The 20,118-nt window shown below is 42.3% G+C and overlaps 1 long non-coding RNA gene across 1 annotated transcript in view; it reads left to right on the top strand.

Moving 5' to 3' along the window:
• Positions 1-17,916, top strand: part of LOC127005470 (uncharacterized) — a 38,301-nt gene extending 20,385 nt beyond the window's left edge. Inside the window, exon 3 of the long non-coding RNA XR_007758562.1 lies at positions 17,755-17,916. This is a non-coding gene — a long non-coding RNA (uncharacterized LOC127005470). The remainder of the gene's footprint in view (positions 1-17,754) is intronic.
• The last annotated feature ends 2,202 nt before the right edge of the window (positions 17,917-20,118 follow it).

The following is a 20,118-nucleotide window of genomic DNA, read 5'->3' as shown; positions in this document are numbered from 1 at the left end:
TTGGTGGGGACTTTTGGGTACTTGGTGGGTATTTGCTTAGGACTTTTGGGGGACTGGTGGGTATTTGGTGGGGACTTTTGGGTACTTGGTGGGGACTTTTTGGGGACTTGGTGGGGACTTTTGGGTACTTGGTGGGGACTTTTTGGGTACTTGGTGGGGACTTTTGGGGGACTTGGTGGGGACTTTTGGGGGACTTGGTGGGGACTTTTGGGGGACTTGGTGGGGACTTTTGGGTACTTGGTGGGGACTTTTTGGGTACTTGGTGGGGACTTTTTGGGGACTTGGTGGGGACTTTTGGGTACTTGGTGGGGACTTTTTGGGTACTTGGTGGGGACTTGGTGGTGACTTTTGGGGGACTTGGTGGGGACTTTTGGGGGACTTGGTGGGGACTTTTGGGGGACTTGGTGGGGACTTGTAGGGGATTGATGGGGACTTGCTGTAGTAGTTGTTTCTGATCTAATTTCAAAGGTTATACAGATATTTACACTTTATATGTTTACTCTACTGTTTGTGTTTCCTCCTGCCTATGACTTGGACGACTTGAAAATGCGGGAAACACTGAATCAGAACCCGACTACTCCCCTTTGCGGCCTTTGAAAAATTGATAATTGTGAAAGCTGAAAGCATTTGAGGATACGGACCTATTTACTTATACCAGGACACAGAGGGGAAAGATCACGAGGAGGGAAAGAAAGAGAAAAAAGAGGATAGAAATAACCGGCTGAGAAGAGGAAGAGTGAGAAAAAAATGAGGATAGGAGTAAACAGGAGATGGAAGAAAAGGAGGAAGAAGAAAGAGAAAAAAGAGGATAGAAATAACCGGCTGAGAAGATAAAGGCGAGACAGCAGCATGAAGAGGAAGAGTGAGAAAAAAATAAGGATAGGAGTAAATACGAAATGGAAGAAAAGGAAGAAGAAAGGGAGAGACTGGAATGAGTTTACAGAGAATGCAGTTAATCTAGCTTGGAACACTACTAGCAAAAGGTGTTAGAGGAGATAAAAGGGAAAGATGAAGAGGAAGAAAGCGAGAAAAAAAAAAGAAAAGTGGATTGAAGTAAACAGGAAGATAAGGAAGGAAGGGAAGAAGAAGAAAGGGAGAGACTGGGATGAGCAAAAGGAGTTAGAGGAGATAGCGGCGAAAGATGAAGAGGCAGAAAGCGAGAAAAATGAGAAGTGGATTGAAATAAACAGGACGATGGAAGAAAGGAAAGGTGAAGAAACAAAAACTGGATTGGACAGAGAATGAAGGATCGAGTTACAAAATATAGAGACGAAATATTATGAGGAAAAAGAGGTCGAAAAAAAGTGAAGATGGAAATAAAGATAAAAGAAAAGAAAAACGGAGAAACAGAGACTAGATTAGATTTACAGGGAATACAGTTAATCTAGCTTGGAACACCACGAGCAAAAGGTGTTAGAAGAAATTGAGGCTAAAGATGAGGAGGAAGAAAAGGAGAAAAAAAGAAAAGTGGATTGAAATAAACAGAAAGATGGAAGAAAAGAAATGAGAAGAAACAAAAACTGGATTGGACGGAGAATGAAGGAGTTACAGAATATAAGAAGGAATAGATCGATAAAAAAATGAGGATAGAAATAAAGATAAAAGAAAAGAAAAACTGAGAAACAGAGACTAGATTCGTTTAACAGAGAATGCAATAAGTCCAGGTTTTAACATCACAAGCAAAAGGAGTTAGAGGAGATAAAGGCGAAAGATCATGAGGAAGAGGAAGGGAGCGAAAGTAAAATAGGACAGAAATAAAGATATGCAAGAGAAGGAAGAAGAAGAAACAGACTGGATTGGGTTTACACTTTACAGAGACTGAAGATAACCCAGCTTGGAGCATTACGAGCAAGAGACGTTAGTTTACACATTGCTTTGGGTTTGAGAAGGAAGTTTACTCTCTGGAAAAGAAGAATAAAGTCCAAAAAGTTTACTCTGTGTGTGTGTGTGTGTGTGTGTGTAAGGCAGCGTCTCTTATGCCGAGTTTACAATCCATTCCAAGTGAAGACGTAAACTTTGCTATACACTTCACGATATTTGAGTTAACATAGAAATTTATTGATGTGATACTAATGTGGCTTCCCGAGTTACATGATTGCTTATTAAACCTTCAGTGGGGTTAGTTTACAGTGGGTTTACAGTAGTTTGTATCGTTCTGGTGAAGTTTATGTGGGTTGAAGAAGTTTAGTGTTCTGTGAAGGAGATCGTTTTTTTCTCTGACATTCACGAGAGGAAGGAAAATACACGAAAATGGAGGGCAAGTTAGATGGCGCAACGAGAGAGAGAGAGAGAGAGAGAGAGAGAGAGAGAGAGAGAGAGAGAGAGAGAGAGAGAGAGAGAGAGAGAGAGAGAGAGAGGAAAAGAATAGAGAAGAAAAAGATAAAAGAATAAAATAAAATAAAAGAGAAGAGAAGAAAAGGGAAGGGAAGGGAAGAGAAGAGAAGAGAAGAGAAGAGAAGAGAAGAGAAGAGAGAGAGAGAGAGAGAGAGAGAGAGAGAGAGAGAGAGAGAGAGAGAGAGAGAGAGAGGAAAGAATAGAAAAGAAAAGATAAAAGAATAAAATAAATAAAAGAGAAGAGAAGAAAAGGAAGGAAGAGAGAGAAGAGAAGAAGAGAAGAGAAGAGAAGAGAGAGAGAGAGAGAGAGAGAGAGAGAGAGAGAGAGAGAGAGAGAGAGAGAGAGAGAGAGAGAGAGAGAGAGAGAGAGAGAGAGAGTTTGGGCAGAGCCAACACAAAGGATGCCAGTCATTGTTTAAAAGTCAAGACACACACACACACACACACACACACACACACACACACACACACACACACACACACACACACACACACACACACACACACACTGGATGCAGATCAAGTTTCGCGTCAACACATAAGTAGATGGTATGCAGGGATTTGGTCCTGCCTCATACCCCCTTCCCTCATACCTCATATCCTTATACCTCATACCCTTGTTTTTCATCCCCTTTTTCATCATTCCTTATTCCCTTATCCCTCATTTTTCACCCTTCATTTTCATTCTTTATTCCCTCTCTTCCCTTCCCTTCCCTTCCTTATCTTTTCCTTTCCTTTCCTTTCCTTTCCTTTCCTTTCCCTTCTCTTCCCTTCCTTTTCTTTTCCTTTCCTTTCCTTTCCTTTCCTTTCCTTCCTTCTTCTTCCTCCCTTTCCTTCCTTCCTTCCTTTTCCTTTCCTTCCTTCTCTTCCTTTTCCTCTTCCTTTCCTTCTCTTCCTTCCTTTTCTTCCTTCCTTCCTTCCTTTCTTTCCTTTCTTCCTTCTTCCTTCCTTCCTTTCCCTTCCCTTCCCTTTCTTTCCCTTCTGTTCCCTTCCCTTTCCTTCCCTTTCTTTTCCTTTCCTTTCCCTTCTCTTCCCTTCCCTTCCCTTCCCTTCCCTTCCCTTCCCTTCATTCCCTCATAACTCATTACGTATATCCTAATTTTTTACATCCTCTTTCTCTCATTCCTCTTCTTATTCCCTCATTCTTTCATTCCCTTATCCTTTCATTCCTTATACTTCATCTCTCTCATTTCTCATTCCCTCATATCTCATTCCTCATCCTTATTGCTCCTTCCTTATTCCCTCATTCTTTCATTCCCTTTCCCTTATCCCTCATTCCTCCTTACCCTTCCCTCCTACCTTCATCCCTCATCCCTCATCCCTCCCTACTCCCTATCCTTTACCCATCCACCATCCACCATTCACCCATCCCTTCCCCATACCTTTTTCACTCCGTCAGAGGTTGTACGAAGGAGGAGGAGGAGGAGGAGGAAGAAGAGGAAGAAGAAGGGAAGAAGAGGAGGAGAAGGAGGAGCAGGGAAAAAAATGTAATAGATAAATTAGGGTAATTAGGGTAAACAGATTAGTATAGATACACAGATAGATATATAAATAGATTGATAGATAGATAGATAGATAGATGGATTGATAATTAGTTAGATAATGAGGGATAATGATATAATAGAGAATAAATTAATAAGAAATGAATTATGACAAAGTGGATAAGGATGAATAGTTAGATAGATAGACAGGTAGATAGATAGATAAAGATGGAGAACAGATGATAGGGAATAAAAACAGGTAGATAAATTAAGAATACCTGGTGATGGATGAAGATAGGGAGAAGATAAGGATGTGAGGTGATTTTGTACTGAAGAATAAAGATGGAAGAGAAGAATAAAGAGGGAGAAGAAAGGAATAAGGAAAGAAGAGAGGAATAAAGAGAGAAGAGAGAAATAAAGAGAGAGAAGAGAGGAATAGAGAGAGAGAGAAGAGAGGAATAAAAGAAGAGAGAAATAAAGAGAGAGAAGAGAAGAATAGAGGAAGAAGAGATAAATAAAGAGAGAGGAAGAAGAGAGGAATAGAGGAAGAAAAGAGAAATAAAGAGAGAGAAGAGAGGAATAGAGGAAGAAGAGAGAAATTAGAAAGAAGAGAGGAATAGAGAAAGAAGAAAGGAATAAAGAGAAAATAGGGGAATAGAGAGAGAAAGGAATAAAGACAGAAGAGATGAATAGAGAAGAGAGGAATAAGGACAGAAGATGATGATGGAAGGAGATGAGGAGAGAGAGAGAGAGAGAGAGAGAGAGAGAGAGAGAGAGAGAGAGAGAGAGAGAGAGAGAGAGAGAGAGAGAGAGAAGGGTCGTTAAAATGTAGACAGACAGACGTTGCTACTTTTGTTAATAGACACGAGACAGATTATGTATGAGTGTGTGTGTGTGTGTGTGTGTGTGTGTGTGTGTGTGTGTGTGTTTCTCTATCTTTCTGTGTCTGTTTCTTTATTGTCTTTTATCTTCTGTTTCTTTGTATTTATTTTTCTTTTCTTTCTTTCTTTCTTTCTTCTCTTTATTTTCATGTCTGTTATACTGTCTTTCTGTTTATGTATGTGTGTGTATTCGTATGTCTGTTTCATTCTCTCTCTCTCTCTCTCTCTCTCTCTCTCTCTCTCTCTATATTTGAGGTTTTTTTCCTTTTTTTTTATCTATTTTCCTTATTCCCTATTTCCTAACCCATCTTTTTTTTTAATTCTCTCTCTCTCTCTCTCTCTCTCTCTCTCTCTCCCACAGTTACCTCATATTGCTTCCCCTCCCTTCCTTTCCCTATCTTTAAACATGCGTCACACAACCTACGTCATCGCCAACGTCACAATCCCTATAGGAAGCCACGCCCTCTACCCATGCCTCCTCTGCCTCCCCCCCTCCTCCTCCTCCTCATCCACACAAAGCAAAGTTAATGAGGAAGTCCATCGTGATAGGCTGTCAATCATCTTTTTAAAGGGTTGACTGCTGTGTTTACTAGGGCAGAGGGGGGGGGGAGGGAGGGTGGAGAGAGAGAGAGAGAGAGAGAGAGAGAGAGAGAGAGAGAGAGAGAGAGAGAGAGAGAGAGAGAGAGAGAGAGAGAGAATCCTGTGTGTGAGGTGAAGTGTGTGACAGGTAAGGTAAGGTATACAGTTAGGTAAATACAGGTAAGGTTGGGGTTTCTATATAAGGTAAGGAGAATGCTAATGACTACGAGGGTAAGATAATGGGTAGGGAGGCTAAGGTAAGGTAAGATAGGTAGGGAGATTATGGTAGTGTTGGGAGGACTTCAGGTTAGGTTAGGTTAGGTTAGGTTAGGTAAGGTAAGGTAGGTAGGGAGATTTTGGTGGTGTAGGGAGGACTTCAGGTTAGGTTAGGTTAGGTTAGGTTAGGTTAGGTAGGGAGATTATGGTAGTGTTGGGAGGACTTCAGGTTAGGTTAGGTTAGGTTAGGTAAGGTTAGGTAGGTAGGGAGATTATGGTTGTGTAGGGAGGACTTCAGGTTAGGTTAAGTTAGGTAAGGTAGGTAGGTAGGGAGATTATGGTAGTGTAGGGAGGACTTCAGGTTAGGTTAAGTTAGGTTAGGTAAGGTTAGGTAGGTAGGGAGATTATGGTAGTGTAGGGAGGACTTCAGGTTAGGTTAGGTTAGGTTAGGTAAGGTAGGTAGGGAGATTATGGTAGTGCAGGGAGGACTTCAGGTTAGGTAAGGTAGGTAGGGAGATTATGGTAGTGTAGGGAGGACTTCAGGTTAGGTAAGGTTAGGTAAGGTAGGTAGGGAGATTATGGTAGTGTAGGGAGGACTTCAGGTTAGGTTAAGTTAGGTTAGGTAAGGTAGGTAGGGAGATTATGGTAGCGTAGGGAGGACTTCAGGTTAGGTTAGGTTAGGTTAGGTTAGGTTAAGTTAGGTTAGGTTAGGTAAGGTAGGTAGGGAGATTATGGTAGTGTAGGGAGGACTTCAGGTTAGATTAGGTTAGGTTAGGTTAGGTTAGGTAAGGTGAATCAGTGGATGAGTAATGAGAGATAAAAAAATAAATAAAGGGAGGGGAAGGAAAAATGATGGATAGATAAGAAGAGAAGATAACAAATTCATAAGGGGAGAAGATAAGAGGTGAGTGGGAGGGAGCATAAAGGATGCATAAGTGAAGATAATGTGTAGATAAGAAAGGAAAATAAGGGGAAGATAAGGGAAGAAAAAAGTTAGAAAAAGAGAAAAGGGAAGAGAGGAAAAAGGAAGAGAAAAGACATGAGGTGCACAGAAACAAGAAAAACAAGGGAAATAAAGAAAAAAAAGAGAAAATAAAAGTGCGTAAGAAAAGATAACAGGTAGATAAGAGCCTAAGAAAATGCGTGTATATGACAAAAGGGAAGGAAAGAAGGAAAGAGAGATAAAGGAGGGAAAAAGAGGAAAGGAGAAAGGGAAGGAGTTGAGAGAGAGAGAGAGAGAGAGAGAGAGAGAGAGAGAGAGAGAGAGAGAGGAGAGGAGAGGAGAGAAGAGGAGGGAGAGAGAGAGAGAGAGAGAGAGAGAGAGAGAGAGAGAGAGAGAGAGAGAGAGAGAGAGAGAGAGAGAGAGAGAGAGAGAGAGAGAGAGAAGGTTAGAAAGGGAGAAGAAGAAGAAACAGAATAAAAGAAGGGAAAAATAATCGTTTTGTGGGGAAAATAGAAATTAAAAGACATGGAAGGAGAGATAGAGAGAAAATAGATGAAGAAGAGAAGAGATAGATGTAAAAGAAAGGAGAAATAGGGAGATAGAGAACAAATAATGGGTTTAAAAGATAGAGGGAAAGAGAGGAGAGATGAGAAAGGACACAGAAGGGAAAAATGGGAGATAAAAAAAATGAGCTTAAAAATTAGGGGAGAATAGGGAAGAGAAAAAATTAAGAGTGCATAAAAAGAAGGAAAAAGGGAGACGAAGAAAAACAACACTGGGAAGAAAAAGTTGGGAAAAGAAAAAAAAGGGGAAGAAAGAGGAAAAGGGAAGGGAAGAAATAAGGAGAAAAAGAAAAACACTGGGAAGAAAATGTTAGAAAAAGAGAAAAAGGGAAAAGACAATAGATGCATAAAAACAGGAAAATAAAGGAGATAAGGAAAAACACTGGGAAGAAAAAGTTAGAAAAAGAGAAAAAGGGGAGAGAAAAGATAAAAAAAGAGTGCATAAAAACAGGAAAATAAAGGAGATAAAGAAAAACACTGGGAAGAAAATGTTAGAAAAAGAGAAAAAGGGAAGAGAAAAAGAACGAAAAAAAGGAGACAAAAAAAACACTTGGAAGAAAAAAGTTAGGAGGAAAGGGAAAAGAAAACAACAGGTCCAGAAAAAAATGAAAAAAAAAGGAAAATATAGAACAAATGGTACGTTTAAAAGATAGGGGAGCAAAAAAGAAGAGGGGAGAGGGAGATAGGAGATGCATAAGAGAGCCAATGTAACGAATCTGAGCACCGAGGTCACGCGCTCCTTCACCATGTGCCCCCAACAAAAAAAAAACAAAACAAAAAAAAAAACAGAGGGGAGACAGACTACGATGGGGTGAATAGGAGGGGCGCTAATGGGGTTTAAGGGGGAGAAATGGCAGTTAAGGGGAGGTGACTGCGAGCTTGGTTCTCTGAAAGTGGCCTTGAGAGTGTGTGTGTGGAAGGTGGGTGGGGAGAAGGAGAGAGGGAGTGGGGAGGAGAGGAGAGGGGATTCTGAGAGGGGTGTAAGTGGGGTGAAGTGGGGAGTAAGAAGAGTGAGAAGGGGGTGAAAAATGGGGTGTGAGAGGGGTGAATTGGGTTGTAAGTAGGGTGAGAAGGCGGTGAATAATGGGGAGGGGATTCTGAGAGGGGTGTAAGTGGGGTGAAGTGGGTTGTAAGTAGGGTGAGTAGGGGGTGAAAAATGGGGTGTGGGGTGTGAGTGGGGTGTGAGAGGGGTGAAGTGGGTTGTAAGTAAGGTGAGTAGGGGGTGGAAAATGGGGTGTAGAGTGGGGTGTGAGAGGGGTGAAGATGAGGTCGTGAGAGGGGAGAAAAAGTGTGATTATATGAAGTGCCGAATTTTTTTGTTTTTGGTTAATGGGGAATTTTTTTTTTTTTTTGTTTCTGTAAATTTTTGTCATTATCATCACCATCATCATCGGTATATGTGTGTGTGTGTGTGTGTGTGTGTGTGTGTGTACGTATATATGTGTGTGTGTATGTGTGTATCTGTGTCCAACTATAATCACACACACACACAGACACACACACAAATCAACACACTAACACACCTCAATCTACACATAATCAATTTCTCTTCGCATTTTTTTATTATTGTTGTTTCCTTTTTTTGTACCCTTGAGCTGTCTCCTTTGTTGTAAAAAAAACACACAACACGAACTAATATAAACTCAATCTTCCCACGTGTGACTTAACTCAAAACACAAGTGCTTTAATGTTTTAGTGAGAAAAGGACACGTGACACACTAGGAAAAGACGTAATATTAGGGAGAAGTGTGAGAGGAAAGGAGGCGCCAGAGGAGGAGGAGGAGGAGAAGAAGGCGAAGGAGATGAAGAAGGGAGAGGCTAGAAAATCCAAGTTGAGTAAGTCTTACAGCGTACATTTGTTAGGTAAGGATATTTGAACAGTCATCTCCGCTCTCTCTCTCTCTCTCTCTCTCTCTCTCTCTCTCTCTCTCTCTCTCCTCCCTTCTCTCTCCCTCTCTCCCTCTCCTCATCATTTCCCTCTTTCCTCTCTTCTATATTCTCTTTTCTTTCTTCTTTTTCTCTTCTCCTCTCCTCTCATTTCTTATTTCCTCTTTCGTCTCTTCGTCCCTCCTTTCAGATCTCCATCCATCCCTCTTCCCTTCCCTTCCCTTCCCTTCCCTTCCCTTCCCTTCCCTTCCCTTCCCTTCCCTTCCCTTCCCTTCCCTCCCTTTCCATTCCCTTCCTTTACATTCCTTTCCCTTCCGTTCCGTTCCGTTCCCTTCCCTTCCCTTCCCTTCCCTTCCCTTCCCATCCATTCTCTCTCTCTTTTCTTTTTTCTCCTGAATTCCTTCCCTTTTTTCCAGGGTTGGTTTGATTTATATAAAATGATTTAAATCAAGTGATTTAAATCGATTTAAATCAGAGTAACAAAAATGTGATTTAAATAAAAATTATATATACTGTATTTAAAATGATTTTTTATTTAAATGATTTTTTTGCATTAATCCTTGTTTGTGTCCACTTAAAAAAAAAACATTTAAATTAAAAAAAAAATCGATTTAAATAAAAAGAAATCCGATTTAAATAAAATAAATCAATATTTTTATTTTATGGGAAAAATCGTGATTTTTCCAATCCTGCTTTTTCCCCTCTACCTTTTCCTCCTCTTTTCCTTCCTTTTTGTCCATTCTTTTCCTTTCTGTTCTCCTTCCCTTACTCGGCCCTCAACCCTCCCCTTCTTTCTTTCCCTCCTTTCCTTTCCTTCATTTTCTCCTCTCTCTTGTCTCTCCACTCCTCTTTACCCTCCCTTACTTTCTCTTAACTTTCTCTCCGTTTATGTCATTCCCTCTTCTTCTCTCTTGTCCCCCCCCCACCCTCTCACCTTTATCTCCCTCCCCCTCCCTTGCTCCCTCCCTCCTCCCCTCCATCCTCCTCCCTTCTCTTCCCCAATGTAAGAATTCTTGGATATCACAGAATTCGGATATACAGTTACATGGGAAAGGAGGGAGGGAGGGACAGAGGGAGGGAGAGAGGGAGGGAGAGAGGGAGAGAGGGAGGGAGGGAGAGGAAGGCCATGTATAGTGACGTCAATTTTTTTTTTTTTTTGTTGAGTCCAAGAACATTTTAGGAAGGAAACACTTGTGGACGAATGGGAAAAGTGTGTTGCGTTGTGTTGGGGTTGTTTGTTTAGTATGCATTAACACTCCTCTCTCTCTCTCTCTCTCTCTCTCTCTCTCTCTCTCTCTCTCTCTCTCTCTCTCTCTCTCTCTGTTGGTATGTTCTTTTCTTTTATAAATGGATCATAATACTTTTTTTTTTAATCAAGAAGCAAAAGAAGAGGGAAATAAAAAAGTTGGATAAGAGAAGGAGGAGGAGGAGGAGGAGGAAGAGGAGGAGGAGGAGGAGGAGGAGGAAGAGTGAGTGAATGGTGAGATAATTAGAAAGTTGAAGAGGAGGAAGTGGAGAATTAGAAAAGAAGATAAGAGGAGGAGGAGGAGGAGGAAGAAGAAGAAGAAGAAGAAGAAGAAGAAAAGAAGAAGAAAAAGTTAAAAAAGAAGAAGACGAAAAGAAAAAAAAAAGAAAGAAAAAGAAGAAGAAGAAGAAGAAGAAGAAGACGAGTGAATGAGTGAGTTGTGAGATGAAAAGAAAGCGCGTGAGGAGGACGAGGAGGAAACATGGAAACATGGAAACATGGAAATGCAGGCAACAGAAAGCCTATTGGCTCATTACGAGGTCGTCCGCTTGGGTGATTTAATCTGCTCGACCGCCACTTGGGGCTTGGTGAGCAGATGAAAGCACCTCGATATTGAGGAGCAGATGGAAGCCCCTCGTTATTCAGTTTACTCCTGACGCAGCGAAATGACGGTCGATTCTATATTTGAAGGAGTTGATGGTATTCGCATTTACTACTACTGAGGGAAGATTGTTCCAGTGGCGGATGACTCGGTTTGAAAAGAAACTCCTTCCAATGTCTGTGTTACATCGACTCGACTGAATGGGTAAACCGTTATTTCTAGTTCTTGAGTTGGTTTGCAGTTCAAAGAATTTGGAGTAATCGACGTTATTGAACTTTTTTAGATACTTGAAGATTTGAATCATATCCCCTCGTAGGCGTCTTTTCTCCAATGTAAAGAGATTGAGTCGCTTGAGTCGTTCCTCGTACGGTTGAGCCCTGAAGGTTGGAATCATCTTTGTGGCGCGTCGTTGAATCCTTTCCAGTAAAGCAATGTCCTTTCTGTAATTGGGAGACCAGAACTGCACTGCATACTCGAGGTGCGGTCTTACCATGGAATTATACAAGGATAGCATCACGTCTGGTGTTTTACACTCGAAGTTCCTCGCTATGAACCCGAGCATAATGTTGGCCTTGTTGTATGCTTTTTTACAGTGATTCGCGTGTTTCAGGTCACTGCTGATAGTGACTCAAAGATCCTTTTACTCCTGAATAGATTGCAGAGGTCTAACATTCATTATGAATGATTGGTTACTATTTTGGGACCCAATGTGCATGACTTTGCATTTGTCAACATTAAAAGACATTTGCCATTTTTCCGACCATTCGATAATGTGATTGAGGTCTTTCTGAATGATTTCGCAGTCGGTCTTTGTGAGGGCATCTCCACCCACCTTGGTGTCATCTGCATATTTCGATATTGTGGATTTCAGTCCTGATTCTAGGTCATTGATATATATGATAAAGAGGATGGGTCCCAGCACTGACCCTTGAGGCACTCCACTAGTGACTGGTAGCCAATCGGAAGGCTGTCCGTTGAGTAGTACTCGTTGTTTTCTGTCGGTGAGCCAATCTCTTATCCACGCGATCAGATTGGCTCTGATGCCCGCCGAGTGCAGTTTCTTAAGGAGTCGCTCGTGCGGTACCTTGTCGAAGGCTTTCTGAAAGTCCAGGTATATAACATCACTGGGGATGTGGGCATCCCAGTTCTTATATATACCTTGGAAGAAGTCTAATAAATTCGTTAGGCAGGAGCGCTTGTTTCTGAAGCCATGCTGGGTGTCGGAGATTACATTATTGTTTTCTAGAAACTTAACAAGTTTATCTCTAATAATCTTTTCGAGTATTTTTCCTGCCACTGATGTCAAACTTATGGGCCTGTAGTTTAATGCAACGCTTTTGTCTCCTTTTTTGAAAATCGGTGTTACGTTCGCCATCTTCCAGTCTTCCGGGACCTTATTTAGTTGAACCGACCGGTTGAATATGGTAGTGAGTGGTTGAAGTATTTGTTGTTTAAGCTCTTTTAATAACCGCGGGGACAAACTGTCGGGTCCCGTTGACTTGTTCGTGTCGAGTTTGTCCAAGTACTTTTTTACTTCTTGGTCGCATATTGAGTCAATTTCCAGCGGCGTGATCTCACTCGGCGGGGCAGGGCTCTCGGGAATGGTTTCGATGTCCTCGACTGTGAATACGGATGCGAAGTTACTGTTGAGGATTCTGGCCATCTGTTTACTGTCCTGAGTTACAGATCCAGTCTCGTCTGTCAGGGGACCAATATTGGATTTTACTTTCTTTTTCGATCTTATGTACGTGAAGAATTTCTTGGAGTTAGTTTTGATTTCGCGCGCTATTTGCTTTTCATAGTTGCGTTTGCTACTCGAATAAGGCTGCGACAAGCTCTGAGGCTGTTGTGGTACTGTGTGCTGGCTTCGGCCGTAGCATTCTCTTTCATCAAATTATAATTCCTTTTTTTAGGTTTACTGCCCTTTTTATTTCTCTGGTCATCCACGGTGGATCTACGGCCCCATTTACTCGCCTGGATTTCGTAGGCACTGTAGCCTTCTCTACTTGCAACAGCTTATCTTTGAAGACGTTCCACGCGTTGTCGATTGTATTGTCGGTGATGCCAAGTTGGTCCCAGGTCGTAGGGGAAGCAGTGCACGGGCTAAGTTGAAATTTCCTTTTTTGTAATCTGGTATCACTGATGGATTATCTACGAGTTTGTGACATATGTTGATATTAAAACGGATTAAGTGGTGATCGCACCCATTAAGTTTCTCACCAACTGTACAGTCGCGAATGAGGTCGGGGTCGCTTACTAATACCAGATCCAGCAGATTGTTTTCTCTTGTTGGTTGAGTTACAACTTGAGTGAGGAACGAATCCTCCACCATTTCTAAAAGCCTGTTACCCTCTTGATCTCCAGTCATCAGTCCCCAGTCAATGTTAGGGCAATTAAAGTCCCCAATTATAATTGCTTCCTTGCTTTGTGTTAGAGAGTGAATCTCTTCGTAGAGGGCAGTGTCATCGGCTGCCTGTTGTTTCGGAGGCCTGTATACGGTTGCAAGTGTTAGTTTCTTGTTATTTGCGGTTATTTCCACATAGACAGAATCGTATTTCTCTGCGTCCTGTTTGTCTATTTTTATGGCAGGGAGTGTACTTTTTACGTAGCAAACTACTCCTCCTCCTTTCTTGTGCTTTCGACTTTTGTGGAAGCTTTCGTACCCAGGGAATGACATTTCGGATTCTAGATGGGTAGAGTTGGCCCAAGTCTCTGTGATGGCTACCACATCTGGTTTCTCTGTTGCAATATACGCCCTAATTTCGTCCTTTTTGGGTATTAAACTACGTGCATTTGTGTACATGATAGAAATGTGGCCGTGACGAGTTGTACCAGTTCGCTTGTCGGAGGCGTGGTTAGTTACACAGTTTCTTGTGAGTCGCACTGACTGAGGAGGAGGAGGAGGAAGTAGAGAAGGAAATAGAGAAGTAGAAAAGGAGGGAAGAGACGAAACGTGGGCAGATCATCCTGACAGACCCGGGAGACCACCACTCACCTGCGTCCTCATTAAATTACCGTGACTCACCGTGACTCACCTGGCGGAGGAGGAGGAGAAGGAGGAAGAGGAGGAGATAAAATAGATACGGGAAGATGGGGAAGTAAAAGAGAGAGAGAGAGAGAGAGAGAGAGAGAGAGAGAGAGAGAGAGAGAGAGATGGAGAAGACTTAGAGGAAGAGGAAGAAGAGATAATATTGATAATTAAAGAATGAAAGAGGTGGAAAGACGAAAAGGATGAAGGAAAGACTAATGATGATGACGGTGATTAAGTTCTTTGTGTGGGCTTATTATCATTATTATATAGTAGTAGTAGTAGTAGTAGTAGTAGTAGTAGTAGTAGTAGTAGTAGCAGTAGTATTTCATTGTAGTTTATTTTTGGAACAGAGAAGAAAATGTTGAAAGAATGAAAAAAAAAGATGAATGGAAATCCTAATGGCGGTAACGCACGAAGAGGAAATACACACTGACACACACACACACACACACACACACACACACACACACACGTACACATTCTCGGTGACATTCAGAAAAAGGAAAGAAATCTCCGAGTTGTGAAATGGAAATAACAGCATCCTTCATCTCCTGTATGTCAGCCTCCTCCTCCTCCTCTTGGGTGACGTAAGGAGGGCGCGTTCTCATATCCGCCTGCAAGATAGAGGAGGAGGAGGAGGAGGAGGAGGAGGAGGAGGAAGAAAGTATATTTGTTTATCGCTCCAGTATTTCCTACGCTCGTGACTGGACTGTGTGTGTGTGTGTGTGTGTGTGTGTGTGTGTGTGTGTGTGTGTGTGTACGATTCATTTCCTCTTGTGATCTGTCGTCTGGTTTTCCATGATTTCTTTTTATATATTTCGTTCGGTATTTTTGGTTCTCTTCCCCGGAATCAGAATAAGAATAGAAGTAGTAATAGAAAAACACGTCTGGAAGTATTTACCCTTTAACGCGGATAAGAATGAATATAGAGAAGGATAAGAATAGATAATGTGTACGTGTGTGTGTGTGTGTGTGTGTGTGTGTTTTTTTGTGTGTGTGTGTGTGTGTGATTATGCGTGTGTTTTTGTTTTGGTGTGTGTGTGTGTGTGTGAGAGAGAGAGAGAGATTATGTGTGATTGTGTTTTCGTGTGTGTGTGTGTGTGTGTGTGTGTGTGTGTGTGTGTGTGTGTGTGTTTCGCTTATGTCCATTAAAACCCCAAAACAAAAACAAAATAAAGATGAGGAGGATGAAGATGAAGAAAGAAAAAGAATAGGGATTGCAGGAACGATAACTTCTTTCCTTCTCTGCACCTGCAAAGTTTTCCTCCTCTTTTTATCTGTCCTTTCTTCTTGTCCATCATCATCATCATCTTCTAAGAACTTTGTCATTATACCATCATGTTTATTCTCTCTCTCTCTCTCTCTCTGAAAAAGATAATGCGCGGTAAATCGAGCTGGAAGGGAAGAAGAAGAAAAAGAAAGGGAAGAAGAAGAAGGAGAATGACAGAAAGAAGAAGAAGAAGAAGAAGAAGAAGAAGACGATGGAGAAGGCAAACAAGAAGAAGAAGAAGAAGAAAGAAGAAGAAGAAGAAGAAGAAGAAGAAGAAGAAGAAGAAGAAGAAGAAGAAGAAGAAGAAGAACAAAGAAGAAGAAGAAGAAGAAAAAGAAACGCTATAACTTGCCCTTGAACTCTCCTCCTCCCCCCCCCCCCCCCTCCACCACCACCACTACCACCTTGACAACCACCACCACCACCACCACGTTGCTACAGGAATCGCAAACACCTCCCAAACTGGTTATTCTCTCTCTCTCTCTCTCTCTCTCTCTCTCTCTCTCTCTCTCTCTCTCTCTCTCTCTCTCTCTCAAGGACGTATAGATATTATGTCTCAACTCTTTTATCCATTTCATAAGCTTTACAATGTTTCGTCTATATCATTCTGTATTCAAAGGGCCAATGGTTCGGAGATTAGCACTGGAGCTACGCGCATCTTTAGCATATACACTCTCTCTCTCTCTCTCTCTCTCTCTCTCTCTCTCCATTGTGTATTTTTTTCTTCTCCTTCCTCTCATTCTCCCTTCATTATTGTATCTCTTTCTTCTTCTATTAAGTTTATTCCATGTTGTTATTTTGTATGTATATATTTTTTTCGTCCCCTCTACGTTCTTTCTTTCCTCTGTAGTGGTCATGACACGTAGACACTGGCATATGACTTTTGAGTGTGTTATTTACATTTGTTTTCGTTTCCTGTGTAGCTTTGTGGTTTTCCGTCTCCTTCGTTTCCTTCTTTGTTTTTTCTTCCTTTCCTACTTGCTTCATCCATTCCTTCCACCTCCCCTTTTTTCTTCGCTTCCTAATTTCATCATCTCTTTTCTCTTTCCCATTCTTCTTCCATGCTCTCTTTCTTCCCTTCTTACTTTCATTCTCTTTTCTTTTTCTCATTCTTCCTTTCCTTTTTCTACCTTCCTTTCCTTCCACCTTCCCTTTTTCTTCTTCCCTTCCTACTTTCATTCTCTTTTCTCTTTCCTCTTCTTCTTCCTGTCTCACTTCTACCTCCCTTTCTTTCCAGCTTTCTCTTCTTCTTCCCTTCCTGCTTTCTTCTTTCTTTTATCTTTCCCTTTCTTCTTCCTTTCCTTTTTCTACCTCCCTTTCTTTTCTTCCCTTCCTACTTTCATCCTCTCTTTTCTCTTTCCTATTCTTCTTCCTGTCCTTTTTCTACCATCCTTTCTTTCCAGCTTTCTCTCTTTCTTCCCTTCCTACTTTCATTTTCTTTCTTTTCTCTATCATTCTTCTTCCTTTCCCACTTCTACCTCCCTTTCCTTCCATCTTCCCTTCTTTTCTTCTTCCCTTCCTACCTTCTTCCTTTCAGTCCTCCATCTCTAACTCTTTTTATTTCTTTCTCTCTCTTCTCTCCCCTTCTTCCTCCATCCTTTTCAGACTCTCCCCATAACATTAACATTTCCTTTGGGCTTATCTTTCATTGGTTATTCCTATTCTTCATTAAATATTTCGCCGGCCAAGTGCACACATTTGACAAGGCTTTCGTAGGAGTTGTGGGGGGTGCATTCCAGGGGGAGTTTTAGTCCCTGGTGGTAGTTTGACAAGGCTGCATTCCCGGGGTAGTTTTATGGCCCTGGTGGTAGTTTGACAAGGCTTTCGTGGGAGTTGTTGTGGGAGTGCTTTCCAGGGGTAGTTTTATGGCCCTGGTGGTGGTTTGACAATGCTTTCGTAGGAGTTGTGGTGGGGGTGCATTCCAGGGATAGTTTTATGGCCCTGGTGGTAGTTTGACAAGGCTTTCGTGGGAGTTGTGGGAGTGCTTTCCAGGGGTAGTTTTAAGTCCCGGGTGGTAGTTTGACAAGGCCTCGTCTGTACCATGGCCGTGAAAAAATACATAAAAACCTGATCAATCTCCCATTCGACCTTTGGCAATAGTGATGTGAGGGCCGAAAGTGTTTGAGAGTACCGACCAACGTAGTCTTGTATACATTCCTCTCTATCCCTGTGGTTGTGCTATTAACAAATGGTTCATGTTTTTTATGAGGCGCGGTTTGTTTAGGATTTCTGGTTTCGAGACCTTCACGTGTTTTTTTATTTTTATTATATTGCTACGGTTTTGTACCCGAGTGGTGTGTGTGTGTGTGTTCCTCTTGTTTTTCTTTCGTTTTTATCATGTTTTTTTTTGCAATTTTCTCATTCTGTTTTCCTTCTTGTTCCTCTTTATCTTGTTCCTCTTTTTTTTGTTTGTTTCTTTCTCGTCGTCTTTCTCATCCTGGTGTGTGTGTGTCATCGGTGCGCTTGACAACGATGCCCATCTCCGTCGCATTGGCCGGTGTGTCATCCGGGTTACCTCAGTTTACCTACCCCAGGTACCCATTTATCGACCAGCCCGAAAAGGAGGACGAACAGGTGAGTTGCATGCCGACTGCCCGGAACAGGATTCGTAGCTGTAGGACATTTTTGTACACTTCTCAAAAGTCCCCTTGCTTTCCCAATGAATATATTTGCATCTCGTTTATTCAAATTAGTTAATGCAGTGGTGTCTCGTCTCCTACAGATCACTGGGATAATTACCTGGCACACCTGCGTCACCTACCTGCGTCACCCCGGCCATCCCTGCGGTCCTCCCTCCCATCCAGGTAAGTGAGGCATCGTGAACAAAATGAGGAGAGAAGAAGGAAGATAGTAAAATAACAAAGGGAGACAGAAAGCAGGAAGAAGAGAGAACAGGGAGACGAACAATAATACTAATACTTTAAATTGTAATAATAACAATGACAATAACATACAACAATGACAATAACATACACAAGACCGAACCACGATAAAAAAATAAATGCTTCCAAAATTAACTAAGGAAAGAAAGAACAAACGTTTCAGATACCGTTATGAATACAGCTAACTGACGTCCAGGGGTTGATTTGTGTTGAAAAGATAGCTAACTGGGACAGAACATAATCGTAAGGTTAAGTGTAAGCAAATGGTACAATTTTACTTATTAATACTTAAACATAATTGTAAGGTTAAGTGTAAGCAAATGGTACAATTTTACGTATTAATACTTAACCTAATAAACAATTAATTAGGACATATGACAAAAAAGGCAATGACAAGAGTAAGTGGTTTGAAGTGATTAGTTATAGTTACAATTATCAATGAGGTACTAATTATAAGTTATCTTTGAGGAACCAAATAAGAATTACAATTGTGGAAGGAAATATTAGTTCCTCAAGAATTACAATTGTGGAAGGAAATATTAGTTCACTGAGGTGTTTAGTTTAGAGTTAGAATTACACATAAGGAATACAAATATATATGCAAGTAAGAATGGGTATGTGGATAGATGTGTGAGTGTGTGTCAGACCCCCTGGTGAATCCTGGTTAGCTCACGGCAGGTGAAGAGTCCTTGCGTCCTCGGGAAGTGAGCTGATTTTGGTTGAGACTGGCGGGGTTAGCTTGTGGAGGTCTATTTATAACCTCGGCGGGCGAGACGAGTCCGCGAAGTGTGAGGCTTCGTGATATTCAATTGAATGATGGGTGAAGCCTCGGTGTGGAGTCACGAGTCTTCGAGTGAATGCGCTGGTGCGGCTTTAGCTTCGAGGATTCGTGCGTGAGTTGGTTATTGGTGAAGTGGTGAGGTGTGATGGCGCGCTTCGAGACTCGAGTTAGACGAGGGTACCATAACACCCCCCTGCTTAGGAACGACGTAACGACTGGAAGGAGTGTAGTAGTGAGGCGTAAGGATGGTGGGACCCTCGTCATTAGGCAGTAGGTGGGCGAGAAAGGGCGTCGGCGATGCAGTTGTCAGCCCCTTGATGTGGTGAATTTCGACGGCGTAGGGCTGTAGCATCAGAGACCACCGGAGGCGGCGTTGGTTAGAGTACTTGTTTCGATGAAGGAAGGTTAGGGGGTTATGGTCTGTGTATACTTTTACAGGCTGGCTACCGGCTTGTAAATAGTGCTCAAACTTCTGGATGAAGTTTATGGTGGCCAGAAGTTCTTTTTTCCACGGTGCTGTAGTTCAATTGATGGTTTTTGAACTTTGTGGAGTGGTAGGCTATGGGGTGTAGGATGCCGTCTTTTTCTTGGAGGAGGACGGCACCTGAGGCGATGTCACTGGCGTCGGTATGCATGACCAGGACCAGGTATGCAGGCTTGGTGAAGTCAGCTGCCTGCAAGACCGGTCATCGAGCCAGCATATTCTTGAGTTGGTTGAAGGCTTGCTGGCAGTCTGGGGTCCACTTATATCTACGGTTCCGCTGGTGAGCTTGGTCAGAGGGGCAGCGGCTTCTGCGAAGTTGGGGGAGAAGCGGCGGTAAAACCTCGCCATGCCGAGGAAGCGACGCAGCTCCTTGCGGGTAGCGGGAACCGGGTACTGAAGGATGGCAGCGACGTTGGCGGTTTTGGGTTGCACGCAGCCGCTGCCTACTTGGTGGCCCAGATAGGATACAGTTGCTGCTCCAAACGTTGATTTTGCCAGCTTGACCGCGAAGTTTGCCTCTTGTAGCCTGTGGAGCACTTCTTTGAGCTGCTGTAGGTTTGCTATTAAAGATAAGAATATCGTTTAAGTACACAGATACCCCATTTATGCCTTGTAACACCAAGTTCATTGCTCTTTGAAATGTGGCTAGACAGTTTCTCATGCCAAAGGGGGCCCACAAGATATTGAAAGAGCCCTAAAGGAGTGATGAAGGCGGAGAGGAGTTGAGCCTCCTTAGTAAGGGCGACCTGATAATACCCTTTTAATAAATCCAGCTTTGATACATACTTAGCATTACCTACTTCATCGATAAGGTCATCTACCCGAGGAAGAGGGTAGGCGTCTGGCACGGGTACGGCGTTCACTCTGCGGTAGTCTGTGCAGAAGCGGAGCTGACCGTCCTCCTTGGCAACGATAAGGCAGGGAGACGCCGATGGAGAA

The sequence above is a fragment of the Eriocheir sinensis genome, chromosome 30 (assembly GCF_024679095.1).
Source record: "Eriocheir sinensis breed Jianghai 21 chromosome 30, ASM2467909v1, whole genome shotgun sequence".
Taxonomy (NCBI): Eukaryota; Metazoa; Arthropoda; class Malacostraca; order Decapoda; family Varunidae; genus Eriocheir; species Eriocheir sinensis.
This window is presented reverse-complemented; position numbering and strand designations above follow the sequence as displayed.